This window comes from Propithecus coquereli, unplaced genomic scaffold (genome assembly GCF_000956105.1).
Source record: "Propithecus coquereli isolate 6110/MARCELLA unplaced genomic scaffold, Pcoq_1.0 Scaffold133, whole genome shotgun sequence".
Lineage (NCBI taxonomy): Eukaryota > Metazoa > Chordata > Mammalia > Primates > Indriidae > Propithecus > Propithecus coquereli.
Window position 1 is genome coordinate 1,840,529 of NW_012137525.1, and position 13,564 is coordinate 1,854,092.

Here is a 13,564-nt window from a genome sequence, read left to right on the forward strand (position 1 = left end):
TTTTAGAAACAATTTTTTATAGTACCAGATGGTCTAGTATATTCTCAAGCAAATATGTCACCTATAATTTGATGAATGCTTTCCAAAGTAAAACAATTTTTTCAGTAGATAACAGATGGTATCAGTCAAAAACATATCAAGACACTTTATGAAAAACTTGATGGCTCAAGTGATTTAACCAACAAGATTTTCTCTAATGTACCGTGCATGTTTTAGGGTCTAAAATTTTTTGTCTTCAAAAAATTCGGCCTCATTTCCGAGCTTTACTCCATGGAGAATTGAAAGCAACATATTTTATATACTATCTCTAAAACTGTAAGAATTCCAAAGTTGTTTTCTGGCTCTGTTTTTCAAGTATCTATTATATCATGTTTAAAGAAAAAGAGTACATGTCTAAAACAATAAATAGTTTATGCTCAAATGTAAAAATATTTTAATGGAACTGAACTAAACTTTTTCAATGGCGGTATAGGGTTATATTAATAGCAAACTTTTGTTAGTGCTTTTCTTAAAGCTACAATCAGGTGAACATAAAATTCAGAAAAGAAAAAATTCTGAAGCTGCAGATGTAGATTATCAAGGAACATTTAGAATATAAAAGTCATTTATTTTGCTCTGGTTTTTGGCAATGATATTATAACATGGCCATGGTTCAGAAACCTCAATATACTGTTATGTTGACAGTAAGATCTAATGATACGTACAAGTATGCATGGGGAGGAGGTACAGTGAAAATAAGAATACTGTCTTTCTGCGTACTTCGTATCTATAATATAAACTGAGATGGAACCCTGTAATTTATCATTTATCTTGGAATATGTTTGTGAGTAAAGATACTGCTTTTAGTTATAAAATGATCGTAGATGTAGATTGAAATTGTCCAGGAAAAATTGAGACATGTGTTCATCCCAGGTATATGCAACTAGTGCCATGATAAATGTGTCTACTGCTTTCTGACTGGCATGTTTTAGCCTCGTCTTGGCTACTTTAGACATGGGTGGGTGGGTAATGCCAATGATTTTGTACTTTCTAGAGTATCATCACTGTTTCCAGAAATTTTTTTCAACATTATAGGCAAAAGACTTGTTTCTAAGATTATTTGCAATTCTCTTTCTTAAGATGGACCTCAAATAATTAAACATATGTTTGTTTGCTAAAATGTAATGGAATTGAAATTCTGCCTGCAAGTGTGATGTAATAAATCTATTGATCACGAGAAGGCAACAATCCCACAATCCCACTGTAACAAATTAAAAAACAAGAGGAATTGCAAAATTATGTTGTGGGAATTGCAAAATTATGTTTTAAAAGATATTGGAGAGCTATGTAAATAAAGAGAATAGATGAAATAAAATTCCAGAGAGTGAAGAGCCTGGCCTAGATGAGTTCATGATTGCTAGCTATTGTCTTCTCTAGAGGTATTTTTCTGCTCAGTCCAGGAAGACTAGCCTTAGTCTAAAGAGTGAAATCCTACTGAAAGAAAAAAATGAAGCTTTTGGTAATTGTACAGGATAGTATTATTGGTTGAATCCAGAGGAAACTCAAAAGTACAGTTCATTTTCCCCATGGGACATAAGGTTGGGGACTGGGTTCAGACTTGGAAAGTCAGGGTTAAGTTACTTTGTTTCCTCATGCTTAGAGACAAGGTCCTGCTAGAGGGAGAGGGCTTGATATGGCCAGTCTCCCCATCAAAATATTTGACACATCAATATATTTGATACATATTTGAAGCAGGGAACTACAGTGCTAAGCTCAAAATCTATAAAGGACAGAAATAAGTCATTCACAGTTTTTCAGGATTAAAGAGACAGAGACTTTCTAAAGCAAAAGTTCAGGGTGCCCATGCCCAAGAAACATTTTTGAATAAGTGGTAGACTACCTTTTACTAAAAGTATAACCTAGAGCTGACTCAGCTAAATCCCTGATTGGATTTAAGTAATTAACTTTTCAACTTATCTGCCTAAGAGGGGAAAGAAATAACCTTTACATGGAGAAAATAACACCATAAATGGGTGCTACAATTATATTTTTACAATGTCTAACATGCAATACAAATTATGAGGATATGAAAATATCAGGGAATATGACTAATAGGCAAGAGAAAAAACAGGCAATAAAAACAGACCCCCAGATAATCTAGGTATTGAAAATAACTAACAAATAATTAAAAATAAAAATTTAAATATGTTAAAAATTAAAAAAAAGATGACCAAAAACTAATGAAAAGACAGTACTTTTGTACAGAATTAGAATCTATTAAAGAGAATAAAACTGACATTTAAAAGTAAAAATGTAAGATCTGAAATTAATAACACTTTCGGTGGCTAAACATCAAACCGGATACGATAGAAGACAGTGTTAATGAACTTGAAGACAGATCAATAAAAACTATCCAAACTGAAGTAAATAAAGTGAAAACAATGGAAAGAACAAATCAGAGTACAGGAAACAGAAGTCAAAAGAAAAGTTCTACATACATATGCTTGGAGTGTCAGAAGGAGCATACAGAGGAACTGGGCAGAAGCAATGTAGATAGAACATCTGGGAATTTTCCAAAATTGAGGGGGGATAGCCACGCAGGCACTAGAAGCTCAGTGAACCCCTATCAAAATATATGCAAAAAACCTATCTCTAGGTACATGATATTAAACAGCTCAAAACCAATGTAAGAGAAAAAATCAACTTAAAATCAGCCAGAAGCAACAGAAATACATATCATCTTTAAAGGAGAAGCAATAAGGTTGTTGGCTAACTTTTTAGGGGGAACTGTGGAATCCATGAGACAGTAGAATGATATCTTTAAAGAGCTGAAAGGAAAACAATTTTCAATATAGAATTTTATACACAGCAAAAAGTACTCTTCAAAAATGAAGATGCTAGATGCTGTGTATTATCTCAGATTGGATCGTGGGATGAAAAAGGACATTAGTGGAAAATATGGTAAAACATGAATAAAGTCTGTAATTTAGTTAATAGTAGTGTTAATGTTTTAATTTTGAAGTGTACCATGGTTAAATAAAATGCTAACATTAGGGGAATCTGGGTGAAGCCTGTACAGATAGTCTCAGTATCTTTGCAACTTTTCTATAAATCTAAAATTATTCAAATAGAAAAAAGTTTATTTAAAAAATAAAGGTGAAATAAAGAATTTCTCAAATAAACAAGATATGAGAATATTTGTCACCAATAGAAGCAGAAATTGACAAGATTAAAATGAGAAATAGACATGTAAATCCACAATCATAGTTAGAAATTTTAACACAGTCTCAGTAATTGACGGCACAAGCAGACACAAATTAGAAAGATATAGAAGACTTGAACAACACAGAATATAGTTAACCTCTGTGAGAGAGCATTGTCAGGGAGGGATATGAGAGAGCCTTCTTGCACGATGAAAATATTCGAGATCTCAATCTGGGTGGTTCTTGCGTTTAGTATTTGTGCACTTACATATGTTATACCACAATAAAAAGTATATAAAAATGTTTCTTGGCCAATTATTCAGGTAAACATGTTTAATATAGTATATGTCTTTTATATTTTACCAAATCCCTGAAACTGAGTAATAAATTATCTTACATTAGAGGTTGCTAGCATGTTTAAATGATGTTTTATGGAAAGGAAAGGTCACAAAACTTAGGATATTACGTAGTTTTAAAGACATTGTGACACTCAGTATAGATGGAGGTTTCATTATCCTAAAAACATAATGAGAAATATGAGTTAAACTGTTATAAGACTGTGGTCCCCAACCCCTGGGCCACAGATTGGTACCAATCTATGACCTGTAAGGGACTGGCCATAGAGCTCTGCTGCTCTCTTCTTCCCCCTTCCATGGGAAAATTTTCTTCCATGAAACTTAGGAACTGGGTAGGGGGAGGGGTGATGCAAAACAGGAGGTGAGTGGTAGGCAAGTGAGGGAAGCGTCATCTGTTTTTACTATTAATAGCTGCTCCCATTGCTTGCATCACCACCTGAGCTCAGCCTCTCCCCCTCCCTAACCCCCATCCGTGGAAAAATTAACTTCCATAAAATCGGTCCCTGGTGCCAGAAAGTTGGGGATTGCTGTTATAAAATATTCCTCAGGAAATCCATGGTCTTTTTAATAGAAATCATGATAACAGCATATTACTGTAAATATTCCTAGATCTAGGAAGACCAATAAGTAGTAGTTAAACTTTGGTAATCTTTTAGAAAAGCACATTCTGAAATTACTACTATTTATTTTCTGGCATTGTGTTAGGTAATGCTATTAGGATAAGATATTCTAGTAGACTTTACGTTCTTTTGAGATCCTTCAATTTTATTCAATTCTCATAACAATCTTCTAAGGTATTAATGACCCATACTTTCCATATGAAACAGACTTACATTTTCTCCTAATTAATATCTACCACATACTTTTTTGTGGTTGTTGCTAATGATAATACCTATTATTTAGACAAGAATTTGGAAAAGTGCTATGGAGAAAACTCTGTAGTGTGTATTTTGTTCTAAGAGCTCTGTAAAGTGATCATGAACATTAAAAGCTTCAAAATCTGTATAAAGTTTTTTTTTTTTATTTCAGCATATCATAGGGGTACAGATGTTTAGGTTACGTATGTTGCCCTTGCCCCGCCTCCCCCCTAAGTCCGAGTTTCAAATATGTCCATCCTTCGCGTGGTGCGCATTGCACTCTTTGTGTATGCATATACCCATCCGCTTCTCCCTCCTCCCCTCCCCCCTCCCCCTGCTCAACATCCAATAGATGTTATTCTTATATGTGCACTTATGTGTTGATCAGTTAATACCAATTCTATAGTGAGTACATGTGGTGCTGGTTTTTCCATTCTTGGGATACCTCACTTAGTAGAATGCGTTCCAGCTCTATCCAGGAGTATACAAGAGGTGCTATATCGCCATTGTTTCTTAAAGCTGAATAGTACTCCATGGTATACATATATCACATTTTTTTTTTAATTATTTTTTTTTTTCGAGACAGAGTCTCACTGTGTTGCCCGGGCTGGAGTGCCATGGCGTCAGCCTAGCTCACAGCAACCTCAAATTCCTGGACTCAAGCCATCCTCCTGCCTCAGCCTCCCGAGTAGCTGGGACTACAGGCATGCGCCACCATGCCCGGCTAATTTTTTCTATATATATTTTTAGTTGTCCAATTAAGTTCTTTCTAATTTTAGTAGAGACGGGTCTCGCTCTTGCTCAGGCTGGTTTCGAACTCCTGAGCTCAAACAATCCACCCGCCTCGGCCTCCCAGAGAGCTAGAATTATAGGCGTGAGCCACCGCGCCCGGCCCATATACCACATTTTATTAATACACTCATGTATTGATGGACACTTGGGTTGTTTCCACATCTTTGCAATTGTGAATTGTGCTGCTGTAAACATTCGGGTGCAGGTGTCTTTCTTATACAGTATCATTTGTTCTTTTGGGTAGATGCCCAGTAATGGGATTGCTGGATCCAATGGTACTTCTAATTGTATCTCTTTAAGGTATCTCCATATTGCTTTCCACAGAGGTTGCACTAGTTTTGTTTAATATATTTTGTAACAATTATTACATATTCAAGGAGCAACTAGGTTACACTTTAGTGCTGTCATAGTTGAGGAATTTGCAGGATTAGAGTTTGACTTACAGGATAGTAGGTTTTGTAGGAAGAAAATGAGAAAGTTACCTAATATGGGAAGAATAACTGATCATAGTGTCATACTGAGAAAGAAAACAATGTATAAGGGGATTCCCTATCTAAAACATAGATGTTTGTGTAAAGTTGTGATTTATGGCCTAGATTGTCATTCAGGAATAAAGAATTTATTTCCCCAATTACAGGTTATGTTGCTGACAGACAACTCAACTGTCAGCTCCTTTTGGGATTGTTTAATCTGCAGAGAATCATCTAGCCCAAGGTCACGCCCCCTTTCAGGGTAACCTATATCCATCCAGTGACTTGTCCATGAGTTTGTATAAAGGCTTGGCCTCCTTGCCCCAACTTTGGACAACTCCGAGGGGTAATCCCAGCTCCAGAACCTGCTGTAGGGTTGACCGTAGTCTTCACTGAGACTGCATTGCATCCAAATTTCTCTTTCTGTTCAATCTTTCTTTCTGTCCTTTTCCCCAAGAATGTTGCTTCCAAAAGCAAAGGTAATGTTAGTCTCAGGATTTGTTTTGCAAAAGTATAGTTTGTTTTATCATTATTTGCCACCTGGGTTTTGACTCCATTATAGGGAACTAGAAGAAGACTGTTCATGGCTTGGGACACAGAAGAAAACTGGAGAACTGTGTCTTTACCTTGAGGTGGGAGTAGCTGTCACTAGAGGCCATTGGAGGCCATCAACAACAGAGCCAGGGACATCAAAGCTTAACAAGAAGGCCAGGGAAAAAGAGCACAGGGGAGCTGCTTTGCACATGTGCATCTGTAATTCTTAGGAGAAAATGGTAGATGCTTTGAGGGCACATGAGTCCCTGTGGCAGCAGGTGAGGACTGGTGTTTTGGAACCTTATCTTATGACTACAGGCTAGTGAGGCTTGCTATCCACCGTTAATGGAGTCTTGGTGAGGACACAGATTTAGAAAATAAGAAGTGGAAGAAGGATAAATGTTATGACAAAAGTTTCATGAAAAATTTGGAAAAGATCCACAGTTTTCATTTTTTCCCTCCTTAAGTAGTTGTTTATTGGCCGTGGGCTGGGACGAGAGAGAGAGTTAGTATATATGAACAACACCACTCATCAACATCGCAAGGGAGGCAAGAGTGATGTACAAGAGTGGTCTGGATCTCTGGATGCAGTCTCCTCTTCAAGAGGGGGCGTGGGAGGGGACAGAGGCCTGGAATATTGAGAGGAGTGTGAGCGGAATACATTTCTTTTTTTTCTCCAGAAAATAGAGGGCATAAGCCTCTGGAAATAAATAGAATGATCATACAAAGGAATTATAACAATTAGAGATAGGAAATGCCTTGACAAATTAAAAGCGGAGGGTTGGGAGTCTCATAATAAAAACAATCTGTGTAAAAGAGGAAGAGGGAAGACTAGAAGCAGACTGCACATGCCATTCTTAAAGAAAGGATCAAAAGTTGCAAGCAGTTGCCTTCCTATAGATGGCTCTTCTTGGAAATCACATTGTAAAATCCTGGAAAAGTGATGGGGGACCTGCAGAGTGAAGGAGAAAGTGATGGGGTGATTCATTCAGCAAGATTAAAAGGGATCTGTGGGGAAGCATACACATGTGGGGAAGGTCAGGAAAGTAGAGCCCTGGGGCTCCATGCTCACCCCTAGGCACTGTGGCCCAAGCTGTGAGGGGGCTCCCTCCACCATCACCGACATGGACTGATCAGGAAGCTGCTTAGATTCTGTGCAAAGAGATTGCACCAGAGAGCAAGTGCAGCAGAGATCAAGTGGCCACCGATCCTGGGTTTCTGCAGCTGACACTATCCTGAACTCTCAGTTGAATGGTGCCAGGTCTGCACAGGAAAAAACCAAAAGCCTATTAAAAAGTGGGGAAAAGACATGAACGTAAGTTTTTCAAAAGAAGATAGACAAATGACCAATAAGTATATGAAAAAACACTCAATGTCACTAATCATAGGGGAAATGCAAATTAAAACCACAATGAGATCTCACCTTACCCCAATTAAAATGGCTTTTATTAAAAAGTCCAAAAGCAACAGATGCTGGCATGGAAGCAGAGAGAAAGGAACACTTACATACTGTTGGTGGAACTGAAATTAGTACAACCTCTGTGGAAAACAGTATGGAGATTCCTCAAAGAACTGAAAGTAGACCTACCATTTGATCCAGCAATCCCACTACTGGGTATTTTCCCAAAGGAAAATAAGTCATTTTATCAAAAAGACACAGCATCAATTGTTTGTTGCAACACAATTCACAATTGCAAAGATGTGGAATCAACCCAAGTGCCCATCGATTCATGAGTGGATTAACAAAATGTGGTATATGTGTATGATGGACTACTACTCAGTCATGAAGAAGGGTGAATTAAAGGGTTTTGCAACAATTTGGATGGAAATGCAGACCATTAATCTAAGTGAAGTATCTAAACAATGAAAAAACAAACACCACATGTGCTTGCTATTAAACTGGAACTAACGGATGAGCACACATTGCACAGAGGGAAGTAAAACTCAGTGAAAATTAAGCAGAGTAGATGTGGAAGAAGGAGATGAGTGAAAAACTACCTAACGTTTACAGTGAACACTAGCTGGGTGATAGGCATACTTATAACCCTACCTCAAGTATTAATATGATAAAAGTGATCCATATAACCACAAACATTTGTACCCCCATAATGTTTTGAAATAATAAAAAAATATTTATTATAGCACAATTCACAATAACAGAGATGTGGAATCAACCTAAGTGCCCATCAATTCATGAGTGGATTAACAAAATGTGGTATACACATACCATGGAGTACTACTCAGCCATAAAAAAGAAGGAATTTTTGTCTTTTGCAGCAATTTGAATGCAACTAAAGACCATTATCCTAAGCAAAGTATACCAGGAATAGAAAAACACACACCACATGTACTTCTAATAATTTGGAACTAGTCCATGGGCTCACATGGGCACAGAGAGAAGTAAAAGTCACTGGAAATCAAGAAGGGGAGAAAAGGTAGGAGGGGAGGGGTAAAAACCTACCTAACAAGTACAATTAACAAAAACATTTATACCCCCTTAATATTTTGAAATTAAAAAAAAATCCATGCCATTCTTATTGCACATTAATTTTGGCTTTCTAAACAAAAAAATTGCTATTCAAATTTGATATGGAACATCTTGGAAATGACCAGAAAATTATTTAATAAGAGTCCAATTAATTCCTAGTACAGTGATTGGTATACAGAGGAAGTAAAAGCCACAGTCTTTGCAAGGAGACGCGATTTTTTTTAATAGAAAGAGTTACAGAGGAAAACAATTCAAGGTAATGTACTTATTGAAAGATGAACAATATGGTAAAGTGCCTTTGTATTAATAATTTCTTGAGTTCTCAGACACTTAAATTGGAGATTAAATGCTGGTATATTGTTGCCCATAAATATGTATGCTTATTTTTTCCAGGAATTGGAAAAGATTATTTTTAGTAATTTGAGTTCTTGCTCTAAGTATCTGAATCTCCGTGAATATTAAATGACCTGTTAGGTTATAATCTTGTTCTTCACCAAGTACATCATGGAAATTTACATTGGTATAGCATCCCAAAGAGTTTGGTGTCCCAGGTCTATCTTCTCTTCTAAGATCTTGATTTACAGTCTTGAGATCTCTTTCCTTTTTGTTGTTTTGTCTTTAGAGGGATATCCCTCTAGTATCAGTAAAATTAAACATTGTCTATAGATCTAGTTTTAAAAGAATTTACTAAGCTCTCTTGAATTCCCTAGGGAAAGTTCTGTATGTCCCACTATGTTCTATACATCAAGCACTGAATCAAAACTCTGGGCTACTAATTTTCCATAACTCAGGATGCCTTTCTAGGGTGTACGGTGTGTAAGCTACTGTTGTTTTCCAGAAGTCTTCCAGTTTTAGTATACTGTTGCCTTGGCAGCCACAACCAAATAATTTTTTGTGTGTACTCATTCATGAAGCATGTATTGAGATCCAGGAATAAGCTCAGACATCTTCTTTATTTCCAGGAGAAATATGCAACTTAAATTATGAGACAAAAAGAAAATCTACTTTATTGATTGCAATAAGAATGACTTGGGCATTTTTTTAAATTTATTTATTATTCCAGGGTTTTGTGAGGGTACAAACATTATAGTTACACTTTATGTCTTTGCCTCACCCAAATGCGGGTTAAAGGCATGCCCTTCCCTCCCTTTAGTGCTCCCCGTGTCCTTTAGTTGTAGATTTGCCCCCTCATCCCCCTAATCCCTAGAGTGTATTTCTGCCATGTGATCAACCTAGTGTTGATCTGTTAGTACCAATTTGAAGGTGAGTATAAATGGATCCCGTTCTTCTGCTCTTTTGGTGCCCCACTTTGGATAATGGGCTTAAGTTTAATCCAGGAAAGTATAAGAGATGCTAGATCACTGTCGTTTCTTATAATTGAGTAATATTCCATTGTAAACATATACCAAATTTTAAGGCATTTAAAAGAGTGCAGGATAAATTTGTAAGCCTATTTTCTTTTTCCTATTATTCAATATGATATTTTAAAATTTTTGTATTTTCTTGTCCACAATTTCTACTGTGGGATCACTCCCCCAGTAGTCAATAATTTCCACAATGCCTTGAGGAGAGTTAAGATTGTTATAATTAGAATGCAAAGAAAAAGAATCAATAGCTGTTCAGTTTTTGACTTTCAAAATAGACTCTTGAAACTCACATCAAAATCAATATTTTCAAAAGCCAAAGATTTTGCTTTATAAGAACTGAGTTTGACTGAAAGAAAAATGACTCTGAAAGAAGCAGGCACAGACTCTAGGGCTGTCATAATAGAATGGAAAGAGAATGAAGAAAGATCCAGCTACCCCACTCTCTAGGACATTAGCTGAGCAACAATCAATATCATCAGTTAGAAATCATGTTTGGTTCCATGTAACAGAAGCCAGCCAAATGTACCTTAATCAAACACACGTAAGATTAAAAAGAAATCCAGAAAAAGGCATTCCAGCCTGGCACAGCAGTTCCATGATAATCAGTATCCTGGGCTCTGTCTTTCTGCTCTGTTATCTCTCTTTGGCTCTAACTGGCATGGTGATTTCATGATAACAGATGGCTGTTCCAGCCCCTCCTCTGTGTTTTGGGTAGACAGAAAGAGAAGAGCAGGTAAGCAATAAGGAGGATAGGGAAAGCAAAACACATCCAGAAGTATGCTAAGTTTTTTAAGCCAAAGTTGGCTGTGCCACACCTAGTTGCAAAGACATCTGGGAAATGCATGTTCTTATTTTTTTTTTTAAAGTGAGGCATCCCCAAGGAAAGAGAAAATAACATCATGTTGGGGGTGGAAGGATAGAGGGTTAGACGGGAAATAAATTAGGAGGAGGCTGGTGAGACCTGAGACATAATTCCTCCCTGAGGGTACCACGTGGAGGAAGCTGAGTGAGTATTCCCGTGCCAGTGCCATGAGCTTCATGTAGTCTTTGCAAAGAATCCTCATGAATTGTTCTTTTTGGGCCCAAAGAGGGCTTTCCATTGACACCTACTTGAAACTTTTATGAGACGTATTTAAATTGCTCCCTTTGGAACTGGCCTTTTCAATGGCCAAAAAGTCATAGTCCCCAAATAAATGGTGAGTTTCATGGCACTTAAAGATGTAGGGCAGAGTAGAAGGGAAAACTGTTAGTTCTTACTCTTCAGTGGGACTTCATGGGAGTAAAATTTCCTCCTATTCACTTCTCCGCTAATTTATGCACAAACGTATAGAATATTTCCTCCATGATTACACACGATTTCTTAATTCTTCATGGCTCTAATTCCAATTTTAAGAAAACTTCAGAAATGAAAGAATTTGGAGAAGGAATGGAAATAAAAAACCAAAAGGAATTTTCTAATTAAGCTGTGTCAAAAAGACTTCCACCACTTTTTTACTATAAAAGGACTTATAAATATTCTTGGACAATTTTTAGGAATGACCTTCATCATTGCTTTTAACCTTCGTGTCTGTGTGTGCATTTCCCGTTACCTTTATTTAATTTATATTGTTATCAAAGTTGCTGCACTTCTATTGTGGGAGCTTGTAGTAATGGATGTGTATATGCTCACCATTTTTTTGAGAGTTGGTCAAATAAGATGTTGCCTTTCCCAGGCTATCCTAGGGAGAACACATTGTAAATGAGTAATGCCCCCTAAAAAAAAGAAGGGAAGAAAAGAAGTGTAGATTTGTATGAATATAAACCTTTTTTATTTTACTTCTGTAGTTTCAGAAGTAAGAGACTAGATATTCTTTCTCCCCTCAAAATGCATTAGATGGATAGTTCCAGAGGTGTGAGCTTTTATTACACTATTCATTTGATTCATGATTCATAAAGCACCTTTGTAACGAAAGCTGGCCAGTGTCTAAGCCAGCACACTGACTTTAAAGATAGTCTTTGGCCATAATTCTCTGTGCTCCGACTAGAGCAGCAGGGAACACCGACAGGATTTAAACTGAGTCTTTCAAAGTAAAATTTGATAAAGAGAAACTTACCTAAAATATTGTTGGTAAAAATAAAAGGAAGACAATAACTAGGAAAGAGAAAAGAAACAGAATCGTTCCCTTTGGAGCTATATTTTAAAAGAAAAATTGTTAGTCTTTTCGTTCATGCCATTAAAGGATTTTCTCCCCACCTTCAGAAAAAAATAGCATTGCTACTGCAGAAGAAAAAGATAGTCAGATGTTTTATTTTTAACTAGAACCAAATACTATGATTCTGATTAGTTACCGCAAGTTTCAAAATCTGAGAACCTCATTTGAGCCAGGGATTCGTATGGGCTTCTGGTGAACGGGGAGTCTGCCTGTTTATATTCTTGACGCAATTCCAAAAGTGGATTCCAGCAAACACAGAAAACTCTGCTCTCCATTTATTTTGATGAGTAGAGCAATTCTCACAATACCAATAAATTCTATAAATAGTTTTTCTTATATAATTGGCTTTTACTCTTTTTTGGTAATGTAATCGGAGAGGTAAATAATAGCAGTTAGAGCTGAATAAAGAGGTGTAGCCAAGAAGAGAACCTATCGCTACTCTTAGCATTCTATTGCACTGGAGTTAAAAACTTTAAAACAAGTATTTTTAGCAATTATTATAAATTCTTCTAGGAACAAAACCAAAAAATGTTTTATCTTTTGGGGCATAAGTTTTATGTTTAGCATATATTCAAGAGCTTTAATTATATACTAAGCCATGAATGAGGAAGGAAACATTTTGAATTCTGCATAAGCAAAATTCTCAGGATTGTATAACTGGAGTCTTGGTTAGTAGTTGACATTATTGGTAAAGGATAAGAATTTAGCATCTCATAGGTCTACTCTACTTTGCAAGAGCCTCTTAGGAATTGCTGTCTCAGCCTGTAGTCTGTTTTTCTCTCCCGGACTTGGGCACCAGACATGTGGCACAGTAGTCCCTCCTTATCCACGGGGAGTATGTTTCAAGATAACCAGCAGATGATGCTTGAAACCACAGATAATACCAAGCCCTATATATACTGTACATGAATTTCTTTTTCCTCCTTCACAATTTCATGGATAGGAGATTAAGTCTTACGCAGATCTTAGCAACCTCAGCAGATGATTTCTTTTTCTTTTCTTATTAAGTCAAGGACTTACACTTTTGCATTTAAAGGAAGCACTTTACAGCTTCTTTTTGTCATATCTGAATTGCCAGCATTGCTACTGTTACAGTTTGGGACCATTATGAGGTAAAATAAGACTTACTTGAACACAAGCACTCGATACCACGACAGGTGATCTGGTAACTGAGACCACTACTAAGTGACTAATGGGTAGCGTTTACAACTCAGAATGGTGTGAAATTTAAAATTTAGAAATTGTTTATATCTAAAGTTTTCCATTTAATATTTTCAGACCATGAAATATTGGCCATGAAAGTTGCCCATAGATAACTGAAAGCTC